The 26,030-nt window shown below is 35.6% G+C and overlaps 1 long non-coding RNA gene across 1 annotated transcript in view; it reads left to right on the forward strand.

Moving 5' to 3' along the window:
• LOC116653247 overlaps nucleotides 1-4,611 on the forward strand; it is a 39,240-nt gene extending 34,629 nt beyond the window's left edge. The window contains exons 2-3 of the long non-coding RNA XR_004306792.1: nucleotides 2,321-2,385; nucleotides 4,480-4,611. This is a non-coding gene — a long non-coding RNA (uncharacterized LOC116653247). The remainder of the gene's footprint in view (nucleotides 1-2,320; nucleotides 2,386-4,479) is intronic.
• The last annotated feature ends 21,419 nt before the right edge of the window (nucleotides 4,612-26,030 follow it).

The raw sequence follows: 26,030 nt of genomic DNA on the forward strand, positions 1-26,030 counted from the left end.
CATTTCTCCTGTGTTTATAATTTACAGAAATACACTTCTCATCCTAATTTCTACCTTTCTGATTTATCCATAATTCATGGTAAAATCTACATTCCTCCTCATAAAAATAATCTATTGACGCTATAGGCTAAGGGAGGCAAAGTAAAGAAACATAAAAAACAAGATTTTTTTTTTTGCTTTTCTCATGTCTGTACTTACAGGAATGAACTCTATAGATACGTCTTTACCCTGGATGCTAAAGAATGCACATCATTACACAACCTGTATTGTTTCCTGTGTTTTTTGAACAGTGCCTCTACGCTTTGAGTGCAAGTATCTATGATATGATATTTGCCTCTGTTTGTCTGAACAACATTGATAATATCAAGAGAATTTCTCAGAATTTCTCCTAACAGCATAATACATAAATAATGAATATTAATCTACAATATCAGAGTAGTTTCAAGACATTTATAGATTTGTGCAGCTCAGAAGAAAGATACCCATCAGTGCTACCAAGCTAACTAAAAAAAATAAAATTAAATTAAATTAAAAAAAAAATGTACTATAGCCCTAGGAAATAATAAAAACAGAAGTAGCAGAAATCTGTAGACTATCACCATGGTGGATGACATTTTTCAAGAAATCCCCTACACTTGCTGCACTCTTTAGTCAAGAAATAGGGCATAATTGTCCTCAATCTTTTTTCTGTCTCAGTCCCTTGCAAAAATAAATGGTGACTATCTAAAAACGTGTGACAGTGATGTCTTGTCAACATTCCTAAATTTAGAAATACCCTACAAAGTCTACTAAGTTGCTTTAATATTTCACATACTTCCAGAAGGGAAAGATACAACATTCTATTAAGCAAAGGCTCATCTTTTATTAGGGTCACAACAAAGAGTTACTTACTCAGTGATTACATGTAATTGTAGTTAATAACCTAGATTCATTTATATTCATGAATTCCTAAGACATTTGAATTTAGATCTTAACATCCCCTGGAAGATGGAATTTAGTGTTTACACAGAAAGTAAAATTCTTAACAAACAAACAACAGCAGCAACAACAAAACCACAATTATCAAAAGAAAGGAACCCCTTCGCAAAAGTGTTTTCTATCTCTACATTCTAAACACTAAAGCTAAATCCTTAGATCTTCCAAGAAAATGCATGTGTAAAATTATCACTGTGCTTTCGCATAGTTTCAGTAACATCTCTTTCAATATGTGCATGTGTGGGGTATATTTTCAGCAAAGTGCACAGACCAGCTAGCCCAGCAAACACAGTAGTGATAAAAGGGCATTTTCTTGTAGCAGTCTCAAACTGATTTTCAATCCTGGATTTCTGCAAAGCATCATGAGGTATGAATACAAAGCAATCACTTTTCTTGAGTCATACTCAGTACAAATACGTAGGCTCTTCTAGAGACCAGACAAATATAGTTGGGTTCATTCACAAGTACATGCTGTAGGGTGGCCTAAATTGGTCTTGGTTCCCTGGCTATGCTGACAGGGGGCCAACTAGTACCCTGCAGCTTGCTGCTAGTCCTCATGCATGGAACCACTTTACATTGTAAACCCAGCAACAGAATAGGGGACCTGGAGACTGATCATGCATGCTTCGGTTTTATTCTGAAATGGAGGTAGTCTGCACCTGAAAATATTCCTAGGTTCCAAAGTTTAGATACAGACTAAATATGTGCTGTCTCTAATGGTTTGTAGTTCACAGGAAATCAAAGCTGAAGAATCCCATTAGGAAGATTTATGGGATGTGCTGCTCTGTGTCCAGAGAAGGGCAATGAAACTGGTGAGGGGTCTGGAGCGTAAGTCTTATGAGGAGCAGCTGAGGGAGTTGAGATTTAGTCTGAAGAAGAGGAGGCTCATGGGAGACCTGATTTCACTCTACAACAGCCTGAAGGGAGGTTGTGATGAGGAGGGACTTGGCCTCTTCCTTGGGTCCTGTTTGTTGCCCAGGGAGAAATGGCCATAAGTTGTACCGGAGGAGATTCAGATTACACATAAGGAAAAACTTTTTCTCTCAGAGAGTAGTCAGGCACTGGAAAGGCTGCCCAGGGAGGTGGTGGAGTTGCCATCCCTGGCAGTGTTCAAGAGGCATCTGGATGATCATCACGACAGTCTTGTTCATTTTTAGGTCAGTGACATCACCATAATAGGAGAATGAGGATATTTATTCTGAGAGTATTTAATCAAGACAGACCCAAGAGGTGAGCACTACAACCCTCCACATGTCGTATGAGAGTTTTATGGGGTATATTCTGAGTCTTAAAAAATTCCTCTCTGATGATGATCAATATTTTTCCTCTCTTTCTCATTTGACAGTGGAATCAGAGACTGTAGCAGCAAGGAGGTATGAATCCAACCCCAGAAGAAATCCAAAGAGTCTGGTACGTAGAGTAACCTTGATTTGTAGCCAAGAAAGCCATGCTAATATGTAGTATGCGTAAATTTCAGTCCCAACTTGTTACATACTATTTTCAAAATACCTAAATGTTAATGTACCTTTCACCTGAGTTATGCAAGCCCAATATTTCTGACTCATCTAGGTCTCATCTTTCAGAAAGACATCTAATTTTTATTTAAACCCTCCTCAAGCATCTACATCACTTATTATGTTGCTTAGCAGAGAATCCCTGTAAAAGAAAAGAAATATCATGTTTTACTTCTAGTCTGAATTGACATTCTCCAAATTGAGGCTTTAGATCTCTGATATCTCTGGTAGATTAAACCTCTCCCCAGTGTTGGAAGTATCTGCTCTGTGAAAACGTCTCTCAACTGTGATCAGGTCACTTCTTAAACTTCATCTTAAGCTAAATTGATTCAGTTGGTTTAAGTATCTCTCTGTAAACAGTTTTTTTTTCTTCCAAAACTGCTGCAATTCCTGCAGCACTCTTTCAAGCCCTCCCCAGTATGTTGCTTTTAAACCAGTTCATAAAACTGAACACAGTACAGATCTCACTAATATCACAGTGAATCAAAAATAGTTCCATACTTCCATTTCTTATTTCTCTATATATCACACACATATTCTTTCTCAGGCACTGCATCATACTGTATGCCCAGTAAAATCTAGTGCCCCATATCAATTTCTACTGCCTATCGGATGATGTGAGTCAGAATCCATGTTGGATATAGCTACTTTTCATAACTGCAGAGTACTTCAAAAATCTTCAGCAGTCAGCCATAGTACAACACCTTACAATATGAGCTTTTTAATATATCACTTCCATGGCAAATACAAGGAATGTTTACCTTACGGCTACAGTAGTAATAATTTAAAATGATAGATTGAGTAGAAAACTGGTTTAACACTTTTTTGTTTTAAAAAATGAATAATTTTGGCTTTTCAAATTATGACTGCATTATCTGACTTTTTTATATTGTATTTGGACATATTAATCACATAGTGATATTGAACACTCAGTTAACTCATCTGTTTGTATGACTTAATGGACAGATTTAAATCACAGCAAAATTTAATTAAAATATGACTAATGACCATTTCCATGCTATCACAAAGATAGCATCTCATAAACTCAGCTCTTTAAAATTTAAGGTTTTTTTTGTTTTTTTTTTTTTAATTCCTCACTATATGTCACATGGTTTTCTTCATAAGCATTCATTGACAAAGCAAAACATGTCTTAATATCGTGAAAAAAAATGTGGATTGGTGCTACCATTGCATTTGTAATCAGAAAAATATTCTCATTTTCCTTATTTCATTTGATGCTAAGGAGTGGGTACTGTATGCTGGTACAATTTAGTTACTTAAGTTTTCAAGCTGGAGTACTGCTTATCCTAGTAGTTTGTCTGACAAAACTGGACTGGGGCAGAGTTGACCTCTCCTCTGTAAGCAAGGAGATCACTGTCCTCATAAGGTTGTTGCTAAGGAGTCAGTGCTTCAGGTAGGCGGTGTTGTGCAGGGATACTTAGCTTCAAGTGAGATTGCTCAAGAACTAAATATCTATGCTAGTCCTGCACACATCTGGAAGGTGTAATTTGCCACAGGATTGCAGTGAAACTTGCATTTGTAGTAATTTAAAGCTAGAATGGGACTACTTACAGTAGTAGGTATTGTAGGCATAGTCCAGAGACTAATTTTATTTTTTATCTAAGGAAGTAAACTAAGATTTCAGGGTAAAGCAGGAGCTAGAACCTACTAGCTATGTGCCATGACAATACAATCCTATAATTTCTTACGGTACCTTCTTGCTAATCAAGTCAATTCTACCCATGGTAAAAAATATAAACAAAAGTATGTTTGCTTTTCCATCAGTGACATTCTCTATCTGGGTCAGAACAAAATTAAAGTCTCAATTTTTCTGCTGATCGCTCCAGTACCAGGGGAAAATAGGTGGCTGCACACCTGCTCTTTTCTGTGAAATGCATATTTAACTGTTTTCTGCAGTCAAACCCATATCAGTTAATGGTTTATTAGGATATTTCACTTCTCTCTCTCTCTCTATTTTTTTTTTTTTCAGACTTCTCTGTACTTCTTGTGAGAGACCGATTGATTTGTTTGTGTTCATGAGCAAAGGCATATTCAGACTGTGCTTCTGGATAAAGAAACATCATCTGTGCAAAAGACAATATTTTGACAGATTAATTAAAAGCCGCTAACAGTAGGACAACAAAAACCATTGTTTCTGATTCTCAACAGTATGTGGTAGTAACACATGCCCGAAAGGCAATAAAAATGTTTGACACAATGTTCATTTTCTTAATACTCACAGCAAATTATAAGACATTGAGGTGACATCAGAGAGAGTGACAAGGAGCAGAGAGAACTCTCCTGTTGATGCTGGCTAGAGAGGGGTACATGCTCCTAGCCACCCCAAAGCAGGCAGCTCCACTACCTCTCCATGCAGAGTTTGACTGAATCTATCATTGGCATGCACACAAATGCTATTTTGCCACTTTCAAGGACAAAGTCATAAATTGTTGCCATGTATATTTATCATAGATACTCCACACCTGCATGAGGAGGGAAAGAATCTTAAAGGCAAATACCTGCTCCACACAATAGCCAGGAAAATCACAAATAAAATGGAACAGTGATTTAATGCAAATTCCACTTGCGATGTCAGATCTGAACCCATGCATTCCCTGCTTTAATTTCATTGGGAACAGCCTTACATAAAGAAAGCATGAAGGGTATTTGACACAGAGAATGATTGAAATGGTACTGCAGAAGTACGGAGCTGCAAATTATATATTCCTACAGTATCACACTGCCAGCTAGCATTACTTTAAAAAAAATAAAAATCTTTCATGATATTTGCAATGGAAAAAGCAGATCTGTAACTGTACTAATCATGCATGAAGCTGATTGAAAAGAGGGCAATTTATTGCAGGCTATTTCAGATTGCTGCCCTTAGGATTTATTTTGTCAAGGGCACTTAAAGCTTCTGATGAGCTCAATTTTTAGCTTTCATATAAATCTAAATAAATCAGAGAGTTCCTGGAGTCAGTACTAGTTTTTCCATGCCAAATCCTCATCATTTTGGATTGTACAGCAACCCTATAAAAGGTGGCATAGCTTGTCCAGGCCACAGGTGTTACAGAATTCATCTAATTAAAAGTCCATTTGCCAGCAGTACTGAATGAAAACTGTTCTAGAGCTTTATGTCTAAACTACATCATGAAAATCTCCTCCCATTCAAGATGTCTGCTATGAGAGTATGGTTGTGTAGATATTAAGTTATTCTAACAAGCACTGCAATACCTAAATACATATATATTTATATATGTGGCTTATAAAATAGTAACACACTTTGTAGGTACAACATTTTTTTCTAGAAAATAAACACATTCACTCCAGCTTCAGCAGATGTATCTTATTTGACTTCAAAAACTCAGAAGTAGAAAAGTCAGTACTGAAAATACTGTGTTATAGATTGAACCCAAAGATCCATGTTAGGAATAACAACCCAGTCACACTCTGTAAGCTGCACCAAAGCATGTGAGAAATGCTGGTGCCCAATAGTCCAGACTCAAGTGGAATTTGTTATCAATCACATTTTACTCTACGCTATTGCAAGAGCAGATAACCAACAGGGCAGGCACACCACACTGGAAAGATTCAGCAGGTTTTATTCCTAATTACCTGACGGCAAGTGAGCTCTTTCCCATTGACTAAGGTACTTAGGGTTCACATTCTTCTCAGTTTGCCTGTCATGCTTTCATCCACCCCACCCCCCAGCAGGCATCCACTTTTTTTCTCCTTTGTTTATAAGTACTTTGTAATCTGGATTCAGAGTTTGTTGTTTTGCTCAGCTAAAGCTATCTTTATATGCTGTTTGACAGTGTCCATTGCTCTGTCAAGCAAACAAGATTTACTTGCAGGTGCTAAGCTAGCATCTCCTGCCATATATTTACAAGATAAGATTGCTTAACCAGATCCTTCTTTCCAGATCTTATTTCTGAAGGGCATCTGATGCATTATTTTCCCCTCCCCATATCAATTTCCCCTTTTTCTTTTATCATCTAATTGACTTTTTTTTTTTTTTAAACAAACAAACAAACAAAAACAAAAAAAAAATGTACCCCCCAATTTGCCCTGTGTAGTTCATGAATTAGGACTGAAGTAGTACAATTGAGCCTCAGGAGGGCAGGGAGGAGGTGCTGTGGTGGTAATGTAATTGCTATAAAAGTGTCATAATACTATCAGCAGCTGCTACAGTCTTGTTTTTGAGTTTCCACATCACTATGTACTCATCATTCACATTCTGATGAAATTACAGTTTTGCAATGTCCCTTAAAACCTATCACTGTGCTGCCATTAGTTCTACCAGTATACTTGATATGGAAATTTACTGTATGATAGCCAGCATTTTGCCAAAAGCTGGGAGGTTTTTCTTCCTAGATTGTACCTGAAATAGATCTGTGATTCTTGACCAAATATTGCTCTGCAATCCCTCTTCTCCCCCCTTCCCCCCCCCCCCCCAGACACACACACTTTGTGTTATAACTCTCCTTCAACTTCATCAGACTTTCTGATGCTTCCAACACCTGGATTTGTTGGATTTCTTCTGTTTTCATCTAGCTTCCATCACACCTTTCCTATTTTGTTGGCTTTAATACTTGAACATACTTTGATGTTCACAGTTCTCTATAGTCCAACAGAGACAAAAGTCATCATTCATATACTCAGGCTTTTATACTTTGCTGTGTCACAAAGTTCTTTCAGTGGTTTACTGTTAGTATTACAGTGCTGGAAATGCTTGTGCTCTGCTTCTTGTTTTGCTTTTTATGGTGATTAATTCTGGGTTCAAGGCACGTAATGTCAGTTACATCTATCTTTGCATGCTTCTCCTCCTCTGCCTGCGATACTCACCTCATACAATAACTCCACATTTTGCATATCTACCTTTTCTGCACATATTTCTTCTTATTGATATGGCACCTTTCAGATTTCACATGGCATTTTTGTACAATCGGTGGCTCTGAATTTAATCTGTGTGACATTATATAATGATAAGAATTATCTGCAGTCCCACTTTTCATGCTTCCTAAAATCACTACCCTCTTCAATTGAAGAATACACTATAAAGCTTTTTAAAAAATAAGCTGAAGTAGTAAAAGCAATACCAATACTCTTCACATATGTATATATGTATGATGAGAAAAGTCACTTGTAATGTATTCTTAAATTTAGTATTATGTCAGTAACTCAAGATAGCATTACTTTGGTAATACACTAAATCACTAGTTAAAATTCTTATTGATCTAATTACATGTAGTATAATTATCAGTGAAGAAAAAAACAACACAATACTAACACGAGAGGAGCAAAGTTCATGAATAAAAAAATAATTGTAATATGTCAATGCAGTAAGTAGAGCTTCTGGGAAATGTTGGGATTTCTTTATAGGTTTGCTTGAATATTTCAGGATCTATTTGGATTATTCTTGTGGGATAAAAATGGGATAGAAGTGAGATGAGTTGTAAATGTTCTGGAAACTCCAGCTCCAGCAAAGATAATTCACTTTGTACCAAAGGTCAGTGATGGCTTGAGGCCTTTGAGGCCTTCTGCAGCATGGCTGCACACCTGCTCTTTTCTGTGAAATGCATATTTAACTGTTTTCTGCAGTCAAAATTTTGTTTTCCTTCAAAGTATGCAGGTAGCTGTGTAAAACATTAAATTTAGGCAACAAGTTAGCAATGTAGTTGGACACTGATTATACTAATTCCCCCATTAAGTAATGTGCAATGTAGTGTGTGATTCTTGCACACTCTTTCCATTTCACACTATAGAACCATGAAACTTTCATAATTTCTGGTCTTGTCATATTAAACATTTTGCTCTGTTGAAACTGTTTTCCTGCAAAACGTGCTTTGCAAAGGGCATGTCTCATAAGCACAGCTGAGGTCTGTGATTCTTCAACTATAAGATTCTAATAAATATGTTAAAAACAATATTAATAGAGCTATAGAGATACATCATGAAAAATACCAGGATGAGCAAAAACCAGAGTAGAATGGGAGCTGGTCAATTAGTTTAGCTGCCTCTCAATATGGACTAGTTTAGACTATCACACCACACTTAGATTCTCATATCAGGTCAGTTCTCAGTAATGCACAACTATAAATTAATTTTCACTGAAAAACTAGTGTTTTTTAAAAAACACGTGCATCAATGGAAAAAAAATAAGTAAGAACAATTAAGAAGTATGGGGAAAAAAAGAAAAAAAATAATCTTATTTTCTGCTTACACAGGAAAAAAAAAAAAACAACACAGAATTTCTCCCCTCTTTCTTGCTCTCCTTTACTTACATTTTTGCCACTTACTATTGGACTTGAAGAGCCTCCTTCACAGAAACTGAGAAAGCAATACAGAGTTTCATATCCTTTCTTAAAAAAGATAGCTATTGTGTAGTCTTACACAACTTCAGAAATAGAAGGGTGTTCACTTAAAGAGACACGTATGTACTCTTCATTTTAAAGATAGTCTCCCTAGGATAAGCCCTAACTACTCAACTGTTGTTAATTTCTATCTCTCCTGTTCAAATTGCACCACAGATCAGCAGCACAGTATATCCATGACTTAAAGGTCTGAGAAAGGTTCGGTCAGAAGAGTATTACCTCCATCCCTATTACTGAGGCAACCAGACTGGAGATGGGGATTCTTTATCCCTATGTTTGTTCCAGGAATTATTTCTATTTCTTATTTTGTGATTAATATACAAAAACTTAAGAATGGCTAGAAGAATTTTCAAATTCCTTTTGTAGGTGATAGAAAATCCACTTTTATTTATTTAATTAATTATTTTTGGCACCAGTCTTGGGGCAAAACATTTTTAGCCATTGCCTCTAACTGTGTTTCTCATAACAGCTGAGAGAACATTTTAAGACGTCTTGATGTTCTCTATGCATACCATTATTACTTGCACTTTGGGATTTAGGTGAAAGTATCATTTTCCTGACTTAAAAATAAGTTTAGGCAGAAAGCCAGTTAGGATGTTTGGCTAAAATAGTTACTTTAATTCAGCAATACAACAGGCATCAGTAGTTTCATGGCATACACAAAGGAGCTTCTGTGGCATATGCATCAGTTGGAAACTGGACAAAATGTTTTTCAGAGTTAGATCTTTTTCTCCTGCTCTATTCCTAAACTCCAGTCAGACATATGGCATTTTTTTATTGCATAATTACATCCAACTAAAGTAAGTCAAAGTCCTGTGACAAAGGCAGCAGCAGAAGATGGTACCTCAATCTCTGAGATTTATCAGCTCCTTATTCATCCAAATCCCTTTGTAAATATATATACGTCAAACAAAGGACAGGGCATAGAGAGCAATGTTTTCAGTGGGAAGCTTCCAGCAGTGCTGCAGTCATTTGTAGAGTGTTTAGACAGGGAGGAGTATGGTAATCTGAGGACTGTTCATTGCTGATGACCTTTAAATGGATCAGACTTGACTGACATTTAACAACCACAAATGATAAATCCTTGGATCAGCCAAAATTTACTACATACAGCAGAGCCCTCCTTCCACTTATTGTTGTAAACACCTCTTCATACATGCTTAACAGTATCCTGGCACTGTAAAGAGATAATGTGATTATGTTACATATTCTTAGGTATGTTATGATCTGGAACTCTTGGTTACTTCAGCAGCAAGACAGCTCTCTCCATTGTCACCTTTCCTTTGGTGGAGAAATATTCATCTCACCATGTTATTAAACACCAATAAAGTCATCTGTAAGATCACAAGTTTATTTGCATAGCCCCCATGGATTCAGGTCAATCATATATAGACACAAAGATTTATAGTTCACTGTACTTCACTCTTGTACAATGAATTCAAACTTTTTTTTCTTTTTCTTTTTTTTTTTTTTTTTCCCTCTGGAAGGGAAAATCATTTCAAGACAAGAAGATAAAGAAAATTCTCTATTTAACCCGGTATTTTGTATTAAAAACCTTACATCTTCATTATTCTAAACATGTTCCTTGATTTCAATTATCCATTTATTTATTTGTTTTTCTGTCTTCTCCTACTAGAATTTGGTTATTATGCTTTCCCCTGCCCCCTCCCCCCTTCAGAGGATGGTGTGATTTCAGAACCTGGCTTTTTCTGCTATGTAAAGATAATACACTATAATCTAATTATATTCTGCATTTCTTCTCAGACATAGACAAAGTGAATTTGTAAAGTATCAAGACTTGAAAGCTTTTAGCCATTTCTAAAGTATTGCTGTGTCTTCCTCCCTATCTTTTTTAAATTAAGGCTTCTGAATTGTAGCTTTATTTTATTTCTTTTTTTTTTTTAAAGCATGGAAGCAATCTGACATGTATGGCTTTATTGTTAACAGCAATGATATTGCGCATAGCAGTAGAGTTACATTTTATTTTCAGACTTAATTACTCTTATTATTTAAAATAATTTATACTGTCCTTGTATTTTCAAAAAAGTTTTACACTAAGATCATACGCAGAACTATTTAGTCACAGACTCTATGTTCCATGAACTGTTTAGTAGCAACGTATCTAGGAACAATTTCTATCACTCTGCATCAACACTTCCTCCTCCATACCAGTTATAATTCCTCCAGTTTTGTATTCCACACTGTCATGGTTTTGTAATTTTGTAATTTTATCACACACTTTTATCACGTTATTCCCTGTCCTCCCAATACTATTTCAGATGACTTCTGGAATTACTGGGCAGCAATAGGTCTTCAATCGGTTCTATTAGAGCTTAAACATAAGCAGACTAATTTGAGGGAAAATCTATTAACAACACCTCCTCCCCCACAAATCTGTCAGGTAAATATCAGCTCCTACAGTACTAAATTGATACAGCATGGGTTAGTTTTCTTAAAACATAAGTTTATGCAGTACTAACATGAAAAGTGAAGTAGAATACTGCCAGATCACATCAACTACATAGATGGTTTGACCAAAGAAGATCTATATTGTTGCAAGTGAACAGAATGGCTATCAGTTTAACTGCAATTCAAAGGAAGAACTAGAGTATTACACTGTGTGAAGATAATTATTCCTGCACAAGCTTAAATGCTATTGTCATGTTCCATTAAACTGTGCAACACAGATTTCCTGTGTCTATTATGAAAATAACATTCAGGTGAAAATGGTGAGCATACACTTAGTAGTAAACGCAAGCTCCTGTGATGTTTTACAGTTAAGTCACAGAACATATCAATATAGGATTTGTGTTCCTTTGCAGAGGAAGTACCAGCAAGGCAGGAAAGTTTATGCCACATTCTGGAAGATATTCTGTAGTAATGCTTTCTCAGTCTTCCATATATTTTGTATTTGCCTCTGTGTAAGAAATGATTATCGATTCATTGCAAGATCTAAGCATTTGAAGGTCAGACAGCAAAATGTGCAAAGATGATGACAGATAAATAGAAGAAGGACATATCCAACCATGCCATCCAGAATTCAGCAACAGAAGCAAAATAAACCAGAATATAAAGCTTTATGATTGAGAGGATTACAATCACAATACACCCTTAAGTGTAAAAAGATTCTGATAGCTCGTGGTTATATACCACAGCCAGGTGCAGAATTGCATCAGATCAGTAATTTAATAAAGCACTAAAAATTCAATGATGGAGTAGTTACCTTCTGACCGTTACTCTCAATTACAGCTCAAACTATCAATTTAAATGACAGCTACTAATGTGTCATTTAAAACTAACAATTTAGCCAGTGTTTCTCAATTATTCTGGAGATTAATGTTCCCCAAAGGTTCTACTAATAAAAGGATATATATATATATATATATATATATATATATATTTGGGTACATTGCCAGTACTGCTGAAAGCATAACGATATTGAAGAGTTCCATGAACAAAAATTTGGTGGATTTATTATGCATGAGGATGGTTAATATTTCTTAGCTTAATGTATTTGTACACTTAAATCATCTATAGGGAAAGAAGATACACAAGATAGCTATAAACAAGAAATAGTTCTCCTTGTGTACAGAAGAAAATGTATACATAGACACACTGTATGAATTTAAAGAATATATTCAAGAATCAAAATTCGGAATTACATGTTCTAATCCTTCAGCTGGCTTTCTGGTCTCTACATTCTTCCTACTCTTTGTGAACTGCAGCTTATGAAACTGGATAGAAACAAAACAAGCAAACAAAAAAGTGTCAAAAGAAAATGTTACAAAGTTGGGCTTTTATTTTATTTTATTTTATTTTATTTATTTATTTATTTATTTATTTATTTATTTATTTATTTAAGATTGCTTCAGTAAGATAAATACAGTTAAAATTATTTCAAAATATGTACTTTTGAAGTGATTAACTAAAAACCATAATCATCTTTCATTTCACTAGATAACAAATTGGAAAGAAGTTAAATTGATAAAGCAAAATTCTCTTAGTTTATACCAAAGCTTATCAGTTAATAAGTTTTAGCAATATACTGACAATTATATACACAAGATTTCACAGCACTGTATAGCTAAAGAGGTATCAGTAAACCTTTTCTTCATGTTTAGTAAAAAAAGACTTCTTTAAGATGTGGAAACGATGAATTATCTGGTAATCCATAAGCAACTGCTGCTCTGTGGACAGCTATAGATTAGAAAAATATTACTTGTTTTATTTTTTATTTTTTTTCCTTTTTGTAATAAATTTGTACCCATTTATCATGAATTAAATTAAGGTACATTATTTTAACTTTCTGAACCTTAAAGTGACATGAAGTTAGTTCTTGTCATCTACTGGCTAAGTTCTACAATGCCTTTTTTCTTTCTGCTGAGATTCACACATTCAAAAGCAGATAATTAACTGCAGCAGGATTTGAGATCATGGCTCAAGACACTTCTCATCGGTCATACTGCTTGTAAAGATACAGTTTCACTTCTGTTCGTACCTTGAACAAACAGAATTTTTGAAGATAAGCAACATTTATCATGTTTTAACATATTTAGGATTCATCCATGAAATATGAGGTCTAGGACACAGTTTCTCTAGCAGCTGAACAAGGGTCTTCCTATCTCTCATAGTCTTCATAGGAACATTTAAAAAGGCGTAATTTACTATTAAACCTATGTCTCTAACAGCTGTTTTTCTTGCTAATTGATTTTCTTTGATATATGTTAAAAGGTGAGGATACGGTAAGTAAAGGCTGTTTATTGTCTACCAAGAGTTTAGTAAAGCACAGAGACATACTGGAGAGAGCCCAGGGAAGGGCCATGAGGATGGTTAAGGATCTGAAATACATCACATGTCAGGAAAAGCTGAGGGACTCACCCAAGTTGGATCATACAACTATGCATAAACCCCTGATGGAAGGACGCCAGGAGGATAGAGCCAGGGTCTTTTCAGTGGTGCCCATTGACAAGAGAGGAGGCAATGGTCAGGCTGGTGCAAAGAAGGTGACATCTGAACATCAGGAAACACTTCTGTATGGTGTAAATGATTGAACAGTGTCACAGGTTGCTCAGAGAGACTGTGGAGTCTCCTCCTTGGAGATCTCCAAAACCTGCCCCGGTGTGTTTCCAGACAACCTGCACTAGACATCCCTGCTTGAGCAGGAACATGAGACCCTACCAACATAAACCATGACCAACAAAACCCTACCAACATAGGCCACACTGTGATTCTGTGGTTCTATGACAAAAGTTTTTTAACTTTCAAAATTCATCATCAAAAATGAAACAAAGGAAAGATTACAATAATTCCTAAACTCCAGCAACATACTTATAAGTGAAGTATATGTATTCTCTTTACTCTGAGAGAAGAAAAGAATAGAATCCATATACTGTCCATTACATATTCCACCTAATTTGAATGGTACTATAGGAATGCATGCTTTTCTAAGGCACTGGAGAGAGAAGAGTTATGTATCCACAGGGACTAGTGCCAAGGCTTTTTAAAACATATCTGAAAGTCCTGTAAGCAACATTTAAATCTTGATCTGAAAATAGAATGGCAATTAAATGGCTTTTTTTTTTTTTTTTTTTTGCCTGGTTGATGTCTGACTTCAGTGAAGATATTTTTTCACCTGCTCATGTGGGAGAAAATCTGCTGAAGCAGCTTATGGCTTTGAAGGGTATTCTTTGTCTGTTTTTCCAATCAGGATGAAAACTTCACTGAGAGAAAGGGATAAGGTGAGTAAATTGAAGAGTAAATAGAGAGTTATTCCCTATTTATCTTTCCTTCTTTCTTTCACTCTTTCACTTTCCTTTTTAAAGGCATTTTCTTTCTAGTGAATACAAATTCACAAGGGACAGAGAGATCACTTTGACATTGCTTACCATACAATTCTCTCTCATTATTTGGCACAAAGAGTAAGTGTATTTTATGATAGGCAGAAACACAACTTCTTTGTTGGTTCATTTGCATTTGTTCTTCTTCATCTGACAAAATGAAAGTCATATGTGTGAGAGTGATTGCAGTTGCATAAGAATAGAAAGATACCAAATACTGGTATGAAAATTTTCATGGTTCTGGGATTACTTTGATTATTTAGTTTGCACAGGAAATCTGAACAGTTCCACACATATCAAAAGAACCATAGGCCTGAAAGCTCAGGCTTGGTAGCAAGCTGAAAAACAATTTGTCATTAGAGCATCTCCAAATAGATACAGATAAGGGGATACTGTAGAATTACTAAGTCAAGAGAATTGTATTGCTTCTGTTCTGGATCATTCTTGCATAGTAAGTGACATCATGTAAGGATGACATTCTTTGAAGTACAATATCAGAACTTAAGTATTACATCACCACATTCTGGAAGTAATTAATTCCTGCAGATGACAGTGATCGTGGGTAGACTTCTTAAGTTTAGACAAATTTCAGATGTTCAATGAATCCCACTGCAAATGTCCAATAGCATGTGGAGAATATATCTTTTTTCATGTAATGGTGCTTCTTCTTCTTCTTTTTATTTTTTCTTTTTTCTTTCTTTTTTTTTTTTTTTTGTTTTTTTCCCCAAGCCCTGTATGTTTTTTTCACACTTTTCAACAGTAAGCATTTGCACGTCACTTGCATTTACTTAAGAAACTGCAAATTGCTTTACAGAGAGCTCTGAGCACACACACACAAAACTTTTAAATTACTTCATTGTGGGTTTGTACTTTTAATGAGGAATGTATAAAGAGCTTCTCTTCAATAAAAAATAACTGTATCATTAAAATTTCTGCATTTGGATATATATATAATTGAAAATCTAAAAAGAGAAGGCACTAAAATGTTTGGGTTTGATACTCTGACACGGGAAAATAATTATATATTGAATATACAAAAAATGAATACAGAACATCTTGGTCATTTGTAATCAAACTACTCATGAGAATGGCAACTTCTATCTGCAGGAATGTTCTATTTATTTATTTATTTATTTTCTGAATGATGCCAGATATACTGGAAAAACGCTGATGTTTCCCAGCATTTTCTTCAGCGTCTGACCAACCTATTTACTTAAGTAATTTGCTGTTGCATACAATTAACAAAGAAGGCACTCTTCCATTGCAACATCACCTGACTGATGGAAAGAACTAAAACAAAGAAACAAACAGCAACAAAAATCCATAAATAAATAAATAAATAAATAAAACTGAGCAGGTTACTCCAAAAGTAATGCTTCCTATTTGTTTCTACAGAAACTAGAACAGTTCCATATCTAAGGCAAAAGGTGGGATAGGAATCTAAGGAGAAGATCCACACATTAAAAGTAGCAGCTATTAACAATCCACTCCAGTTTACACAGCTTGCTACAAATGCAGCAAGACATTTTGCCACATGATGCTATTGAACCTTACTGAAAATGTGCACAGATCTCAAGTGACTTGAGAGCAAATGGCCACCATTCCTACAACAGGATCTAAAAGAATCAGGTAAAGAGGAAATCTAGCAGTGTAGGATCAAAAGAAATAACAAAATCTTTTTTTTTTTTTCCTTCTAGTTTTACTCAGCTTTGCTGACATTGCAGTTAAAACCATCTCTTCATAATGTTCTGAGAGACAGTAGCAAATCTTTGTAGATTGCCTGCATCCTCTTGAGTAATACCAAATGAAATATTTAAATGCTTATCTTAGAAAGAGCAGCAGTGAAACTAAAAAGAATTTCCCAGTGTTTACATATAATTTGCAAAGTAAAATCCAAGGCCAACATGTCACTGCAAGCAGCACCTTATTTTTCAAATGGCATTTGGGAATGAGAATCAGACAACAAATGAAAGAAAAAGATCTGAAATAAAAAATGAGTGACTGTAGAACTGTTTCAAGAAAAAACGCTTCAAAGCTATCCAAATCATTTCTGCCTAATATTCCCGATTCTCTTCTGGGGAGTTTATCTAGTGTTTTCAAATAATATGGAAGGAGAAGTCTGTACATAGAAATTTAGAAAATTATTCCATTACTTTTGATCTTAAAAATGTATGTCCTTCATTTACTGTAAAGTCAACATGCTCTGAAAAGCATTCTTAGCTATAAACTTCAAATAAGTAAACTTGAGTTATATAGCTATAATAATTTGAATTACTATACATTACTGTAATGTTTGAATTACGTGCAAGAAAATATATATAATATATAATAGCAGCAGACGCTGCACAGGAAGTTACAATCTGTCTTTCAAAATTGCTTTTTAAGTTGATGGCGTATATTTAGAATAAATATTTTAGAAGTGTCTGCAATTCTTCCTACAAGCCAATCTAAAACAGACAAATATTTAAAAAAATAAATGAATGTCAAGTGGCTTATTAATGTTATTTTTTCTTTTTGAGGCAGCCTTTCTGTAGATTGTTGGTAGAAAGCAGTGATGAAGTCTGATGGGATAACTGATCATATCTGATGTTTTTTATTTATCTATCTATTTACTTAAAGTAGATAAACTTCTCTGTCAAGACATTAATAGGCTAAAGTTTCTCCATGCATACTACGTAAATCATGTTAAATTTTTCAGATCTGAGGTGCCCAGAGTAAATGCAGCCATAGAGGTTGCCATCTGTTCCAGTCTTTTCTTTAAATCTTGGTACAGAAGGCAATCTACTTTAATTTCTTGGCAAATATTTCACAATTAGAATTTTAGGCTACAGAATTACTAGTGTATTGTAACTCAAGAAAAATTTTTAGGAATGGAAAAACAATATTTGGATTAGGATTCATTCTGCTAGTAGTAAACATAATAAAAGATCACCCACCAAAATGGATATTTTAATATCATGAATAGATCTCTAACATGTATAAAATACACATTGCATATTACTTATTACTTCTAATTTAAACAAGCAGTGGAAACATAAAACTTGCTCATTTAAATTTGCAAGGTAACACCTTTACCAGAGGAAAATTATTTTAAAAACAAACAAACAAAAAAAACCCCAAAACACCCCAAAACAATAAAAACAATCATAAACTTTGGTCTTACTCTGACATACTAATTCTAATTGGTTCTACAATTATTCTTCATTATGTTATTCTTCCTTGATGATCTGTTGCATGAGATTAAGAAAATCAGTTTGTTGAAAATTAGATGTAAAATTTTCAGTTCAATTCAGATATTTCACTTCTCAATTATTCTTTTGAAATGTGGTTTGCGAATGCCTGCTCTTGCTCAACGTCTTTCTATTAAATGTAGTTCCACAAAGTCGTATTATGTGAATCAGACAGTACCTTTCTATTTTATTCAGTTTCCTCACTGAATGCCCAAATAGTCTGCGGGAGTTCTTAATAGCCCTCTTTCAAAGCGTGAATGCTGCATGCTCTCCCACAGTTTCCATACATTGCTCCTTCTTCTCCACAGTCCCTACCTATTTGCAGACTTCCTGTCATTCCACTTATTCATTTCTAACTAGATGTGGGATCTTTATAATTTTCTACCTCACTTCTAGTGGTAGTATTCTAAAATGATCAAGGTTAAGTCAAGTCTTAGCAAAGCATACAGATTTGTCAAGGGTTTTTCCAATTTTCCAACAATTTCCCTGTTTCTCAGGGAAGGCTACTATTTCAAAAGATATAATCTACCTCTCAGTTCCCTCTGTGTCCAAGGCAGAAGCAAATTTGTGCCAGAGAGAGAACAGTGACCTTTTCTAATGGTTCTATGTCTTCTTAGTCTCCTGTGCAAAAAAAAAAAAAAAAAAAAAAAAGAGCATTGGAAAGACAGTACTCCCTCCCATGCTGTTATCTGTTCCAGATGGGTGGTCATCAGCCCCAGTCACGATACAATTTGATGTACAGCAGGTAGGATATCTACAGCAGATACCTTCAATTATGTTCGAGAGTTTTGTCAGTTTTTTATCATTGCCTACCATTTTTGCGAAATAAAAGATGGGCTATTAGTAGACTCAAAGTGTTAATTTAGAAATACCTGTGCCAAGAGCTGTCAAATTTTAATCTTAAGGGTATGTCCAGGAAGGAGAGGACAATGAATTAATATTTTCAGTTAGAGAAAGAATTTAGCTTGATCTTCTCTCTTCTGACTATACATTTATTTTACATCAACATGTGTCTTCCCTTATTAAGGAAGGAGATTGGAACTGGCTGACCTTTAAGGCTCCTTCAAACCTATGCCATTCTATGATTCTATGATTCTATGTAGGGATTTCTGTGAAAATGCAGATATCTGGCCATCAGATATTGAACATCACCAGTTATTAACAAAAATACAGGCTCAATACAATTGCAGATGAGTATCTACCAAAAAACTTAGTTTAGATATAGAGACCAGGATGCCTGGAAGAGTTAGCAGTCATTGCCAATACCACAGAGGGAAATTTCTCATAACAGAGAGTAGCTTTAATTGCTTTTTGGAACAGTGAGACACCTTAGAGTAGACTGCCTGATTCATAGCCCACAGCCCTTTCAGTGTTACATATCTACCTCATGCTGTTTTGACATGATTAATTAGTGTCCACGAAAAACAGAAATTATGCTTCTTTTTATATAGTAAAATCCTTTTTAGGTTACTTGCCTAAGAACTAGGAGAGCTGCAAGAGATGTTTCATCTCTGCAGATTAAGACTTGCAGCCCTTGGTTTGCAAATTCCTGCTATTCCTAAAGACTGGACTAGCAGCTAAAACATGACAAAGGCACTTTTCAGAAATTCTGTTAAATTTTTGTCATGTCCAGCCAAAGCATGGGATTAGAGGGACAGAAAGAAAGAAGATATCCTCCTAGTTCTGTATCCTCCTGTTCATGTGGATATCATGTGGATAGCAGAGAGGAAAGACCTAGTGTCCACACCTCAGTCCAAGCTCTCCAGAAAAAGAAATGCAGAATATTTTTCAAGGAGGAAAATATTCAATCTGTTGAGAAAGGAAATGCAAAGATCTCAGTTTTTCTTGTGCAGATTGTTCCTACTGAGCATGCTATGCATAAACTAAGAAAGGTACTAAATGAAAATTATGAAAACCTCTTAATTAAATAGTAACCGCTATTGTAACTACAATTATGTTTTTCTACCAATCTACTTTTATAATAAGTATAAAGACACTAGAACTCCAGCCAGGTGTTTTAGCTCCAAACTTGAACAGCAAACAGACCATTCATCCTTTCTTTGGACAGTTATCAGTTTCATTTAGTAGCTGTAACAGCCTTGTTTCTAAGGAATAGATGGAGATTGTTTCTGATCGTTAAACGTGGAAAAAATATTTTTCATAAGCACCTATTCTAACTATCCCACTTGAGAGGAATGCTGTGAAGGCTACCAGATAGCTCTGTTTTATTGTTTACTGCCATAGCTCATGCATAAGTTGTAACTTACAGGCACACTCAGAACATAAAGTGGAAAACAGTGCTGACACTAATTAAAACAACAGTGAACAATTTTGATTATAATTGCAACATTTGTCTGGGAAGTTATACTATGTATTGAACTGAAATTAAACTGAAGTATGCAATTTTTTGGAGTATGTTTTCATTTAAGTGAAAACTTCTTTCTCTAGACATCTTGTTATATGTTTTTCCAAATACAAAATACTGTAGAAAGAATGTGTATAAACAAATATCTGTTTTACTGTTGTTATTTGAAAGCTAGATCTAACCTCTACAGATCCTTAACTTGGAAAACAAAATCATATTAATTCACAGGCTAGGTTCTCTGAAATCCACATGCATTGCATTTGCAAGAATCAATACAATAAGAGATTAAGTATGTCTTCCAATTTATTTTTCATTTGCAAAGAATACTTCAATGATATTCCAGGTTATCATTTGCCAGGGATAAAGATGCCTTGGGAAACAAGTGCTTTAATTTTTGAGTGAAGCAACCAAGAAAAGATAAGAAATGCCAGCCTTGAGATTCTGATCCCATAAACTATGATAAATAAGATTTTAATTTATTCTCTATTTTTCTTCTTATTTTTCTTTTGAGTGAAATACACTTCTCTGATTTTTTTATAGTAACTTACTTTTTCAACCATTACAGTTTCTAAGAATGTATTTTTCAGACTGTCAACAGAACATAAGTATGTTCTTCATTTTTGATAGAATTATAATTTTATACGTATTCAGTGCCATTTAGTTATAGTTGTGTTGACTTCTGAGCCTCTTTATTGTAGTCCTAAAGAACCAGATTAAGATTACAGTTAAGCCAAAGATACAGGCTCTGTGACACGTCATCAAATGGAGTATTGGTGCTCACCAATGTAACACCTGATGAGAGAATTTCAAAACATAAATATAAATGCACATTCTTAGACCAAGCATATCTTAAAAATTGTCAGACTTCATGAATGATGCCACTTTAGTTCTCCAAATAACAAATGGAGAGCGTTAAGAACCTAATTCTTATACAGCACGCAGGAAATTAAGTAAAGCAAAAATGAGTGACACTGAGCCTCATTAAAGTGAGGCAAATCTTAAGTAGACAACTTCAAGCTGAGTGGTGCAGTCGATACGGTGGAGGGAACGGATGCCATTCAGAGGGACCTTGACAGGCTGGAAAGCTGGGCTCAGGTGAACCTAATGAGGTTCAACACGGCAAAGTGCAAGGTTTTGCACTTGGGCCGGAAGAACCCCAGGCACCTGTACAGGCTGGGAGGAGTTATCCTTGAGAGCAGTCTCGGCCAGAAAAAGACCTAGGGTCTGATAGATGAGAACTTAACATGAGCCAGCAGTGCACTCTGGCAGCCTGGAAAGCAATGGGATCCTGGCTCCATCGGAGAGGGGTGGTCAGCAGGGAGGTGATCGTCCCTCTCTACTCTGTCCTGTGAGGCCCCATCTGGAGTACTGTGGCCAGGTGTGGAGCCTCAGTACAAAAAAGATATGGAGATTTTGGAAGGGTCCAGAGGAGGCCATAAGATGATCAGGGGGCTGGAGCACCTCCCCTATGAGGACAGGCTGAGGGAGTTGGGTTTGTTCAGTCCTGGAGAAGAGAAGGTTGCAGGGTGACCTCATTGCAGCCTTTCAGTACCTGAAGGGAACTTATCCCAGGAGGGCGGAGTAAACTCTTCGAAAGGGCTGATAATAGCAGGACTAGGGGAAATGGTTTTAAGTTGAAGGAGGGAAGATTTGGTTGGATGTTAGGGGAAAGTTCTTTACTAGAAGAGTGGTTAGGTCCTGGAACAGGCTGCCCAGTGAGGTTGTGGATGCCCCGTCTTGGAGGTGTTCAAGACCAGGTTGGACGGGGCCCTGGGCAACCTGATATGTAATGTGTATGTTTGGTGGCCCTGCTAGGCAGGGGGGTTGGAACTAATGATTTGGGTCCCTTCCAACCCGGGTAATTCTGTGATTCTGTGATTCTGTGATCTATATCGTCTTGATTCCCAGGTGTAAGTATACAGATTGAATAAGGTACAAACTGCACTAGGTAAGCATACACCAGACAAAAAGACCACATCCACACTGCTTGACTGGTGAAATAGTCTTTTTTCTTTTTCTTTTTTTTTTTTTCTTTTTTTTTTTTTTCTTTAGTCTGTGTAGCCTGGGGCCACTCTAGCACACATCATGTTCATCATTCAAACTTCAGCCCTGGGGTTCAGCTCTACTTGATTTAAACTTAGTGCAGCCGGAATCTGGGACCTTAGCTTAGTTTTGCTAACAAAGCTGGTTTGAAGGAATAAGTAGGTAAGCTAAAACCATATAAGATTAGAAAAGCAGGATACAAAGTGTAACAGTTGATGAAAAAAGTGCTAATAAGAGAAGTTACAACAGAAAAACAAACAAACAAAAAAAAAAACTTCAAAAGTCAGTAAGGTACAAGGCAGGCCAATGCTTCCCCATCTGACTTTATTTTGCATGACTTCCTCTTTGAGCTTCTTGATAAGCATTAGTCTTGATAGCACATGAGGTCCATTGTTGTGTTACTCTCATCTTCAAGATGAGTCAGATGAATCTAACAATCCTGGAGAAGGTATAAATCTACAAAATATGGGAGATATTGATATACATGAGGTTGACCAAAGTACCTAAAACTGCCAAGAATGTTGTCATTACCTTCTTCAGCATTCCAACACATTACTAACAGTAATTAGTAACTGTAAATTTCTTTGACTGTAAAAGTCAGGGCTTTCTTAATGATCCTTGAATGGTGTTCAGCAGCAGTCAGACTGTATGAACAGCCAGTCCATTTTTATTTCTCCATGGGAGGGGACTAGTGGTGATTATACCTATTGCTCAACATGATTTCTTAACTTTTGAGCAGGTTACAACAAAAGCAGATCTTAAGAAAGTGAAACCTGTGAATTCAGCAAATTAGTTATCTACATTTTGGTCACATGGAAAGGAAGTAGTATGCAAACAAGAATTACTAGTGAAGCAAAGTGCATCAACTAGCTATAGCTAACTGCAAAGTCAAGGGTTATTCTGCTGAGATTAATACTAAAAATCCCCACTGTTCTCAATGAGAGTAATATTCAGCCTTCAGCTTATATGATATTCATTAAAATATTAATAAGTTGTAATACATGGTTTAATAGAAAAATCTTTCTTATTTCATTAATATGTCAAGGTGATGACTAATATACTACAGATATGAGAAGTGTGAGAGTAGGTTTTTTGTTCTGTTTGACATCTTTCTCCTTGACCCTCTAAGCATTCTGGGCCATGTTGAACAATCACATTACTTAATTTGCCCCCATTAGAAAACTTTGGAAATTCAACTGAATGGATTTTTTTCTGAGTCTCAAACAAGCAAATGTCACTAGCTTAGAAATTCTCCTTATGCAGCAACTGTGCTGTGCCAGCAGCAAGAGTTTTACCATTCATAATGATTGCATCAAGTTGTACATAACCAGAAGCACTCAGTACAGCACTGTGACCTGCAGGAAACCATTCCATTTTTAAAAGGTCAAACATTCTTAGCCTTAAGCTTTTGAAATGAAGCAGAGAAAACAATTTCAGATCTATTTACTACCCAGTTCTCTGACAGCTTTTGTCCTAGCTTCCTGTAAGGGATATTTACTTTTATAGTCACAATCCCTTAAGTAAATACGGTGCTTGTGGCTAAAACAACAAAAACCAACCAAACAAACAAACAAAAATACCCAGAACAAACAAGCAAAAAACAAACAAGCAAAAACAAAACAAAACAACCACCATTTGTTTTCTTTTAGTCATAAAGCTTTTACCTTGTTTCTGAAATCATAAAGTCTGCCTGGCAATGCATTTTATACAGGGATAATGACTGATGTACTTTTATACATTTTAGGTAATCAGATAAGAGTACAGATGATCACACAATAATGCTAGCAAAGTAGAAAAACATTCATAATGTTTTTGCTACTGATTTAGGTATGAACATTCCAGAAATCAAATAAAAAATGTAATTGCAAAGATACAATTTTATGTTGCAGTTCTGATCCTTTTCTATGTAACTCACTTTGGGTAAATTGTTGAGAATGGGATGTAATACTACTTCAGTATTGTTTATGTTCAAAGTTACATTAAAAAAAATCAATATTGTTTTAAAATAGACAATAAGTCCATGAAGAATTATAGATTATCAGACAAAACAGGAATACAAACTCTACAAAGAAAGCTCCACGTACCTAAATGAAAATATATAATGCCTGATTCACTTTTCTGTAGTTATTACAAGACAAAATGAGTTGGAAAAGATATTGTTTTCAAACCTTCCATTATTTGTCGGAGCCCTAGACATAAGCAAGCCTTTTTAGTGTTTCAGCAAGCCGTAGTAAAATCATTAGCTTTTGCCAACAGTAAGAGGAATTGTGCTGTGGAGGTGGCAGTATAGATCACAACAGTAGTGTATTAGCAAGAAACACCGGAAAAGTTTGTATAATAGTGCATAGAACAGCCATATCCCAAAATTAGACACTACCATAAGCTTCTTGATTTTCCCCTCAAAAAATAATTCTAGAGTAGCTAGCAATGTTTTGCTTTCTAGCATTGCTTTTGTTGTTCTTGCTGCTCTCTTTTAAATGCATCCCTAAAGCACCAGGAAGTTTCTGAGTCCATAAATCTTCAAGAAAAACTTACAGAGGAATAATGGTCATCTGCTTCTAAATTAAAACCATATTATAACACTGCAAGCTGTTATCTATAAACTTGTTAATGCAGATTGTTAAAAAATTAAAAGAAGAAAAAAAATGCAGCTTGATGTGTACAACATGATTACGGTGTTAGTAAAGGACTTCAATGTAACAATGAGAAAAGTAAAGAATAAAGTTTGAATGAAGAAGTTCATCTGCATTTAGTTTGTAGCTACATTCATTATAGTTAAGAACATCACAGAAATTAAGATCAACAACTCTTTCTAACAGTTAGTGCATCACAATCACCTAGTTTATTGATGAGATACCTTCTGGCTAAGGTCTCAAATTGGAAAGGAAGAAGAACAAAGTAATATCTTCAGATATAGTCATGAAAAATGCCAACCAGTAAACCTGAATTTGGGAAGAATCAGAGGAGAGCAGATTTCAAGGCACTAAGAATTACCCCTCCAGGCTGATGCCCAGACACACTGGTACTGTATAATATTTTTTACATAAAATACGTAAAATTATGTAAAACTAAAGCTTTGGTACCTCTCTGATCTTTTTAAAATGATTAAGCATCTGAATGTGGGAAGTGATGGAGTAAATAGAGGTATTTAAGAGATATGCGCACAGAGTATAGTGGTAGCGCCCCATGCCAGTGCTTTTACTCCACGAAGAAGTCTTTTCTGATGTTCAGATGGCACGTACTGTGTTCCAATCTGTATCCAATTGCCTCCTGTCCCATCAGTCCCACCACTGAAAAGAGCTTGGCTCCACCCAATTTGCATCTTCCTTTCAAGTATCTATGTAGAATGATATAATCCCCCCACGGGCCTCTTTTTCTTTAGGTTGAACAGCCCCAGATCTATCAGCCTTTCCTGACATGAGAGAAGCTCCAGTCCCTTAATCATCATCCTTCTCTAAACTCTCTCCAGTATGCCCTTGTGCCTCATTTTCAGGAGCCCAGAACTGTCCCCAGCATGGCCTCGCCAGTGCTGAGTATAAAGGAAGGATCACCTCCATTGGTCTGCTGAGCAAAACAAAAATTACTCTCTGAAATTTGGAATGCTCAAATGCTACTTTCAAAACCTGCCAACTTTTACTGCTGTCTTCATTGCATTTTTCTTTCATACACCACATTCACATATAAAGCAGTAT

The sequence above is a fragment of the Coturnix japonica genome, chromosome 3 (assembly GCF_001577835.2).
Source record: "Coturnix japonica isolate 7356 chromosome 3, Coturnix japonica 2.1, whole genome shotgun sequence".
NCBI lineage: Eukaryota > Metazoa > Chordata > Aves > Galliformes > Phasianidae > Coturnix > Coturnix japonica.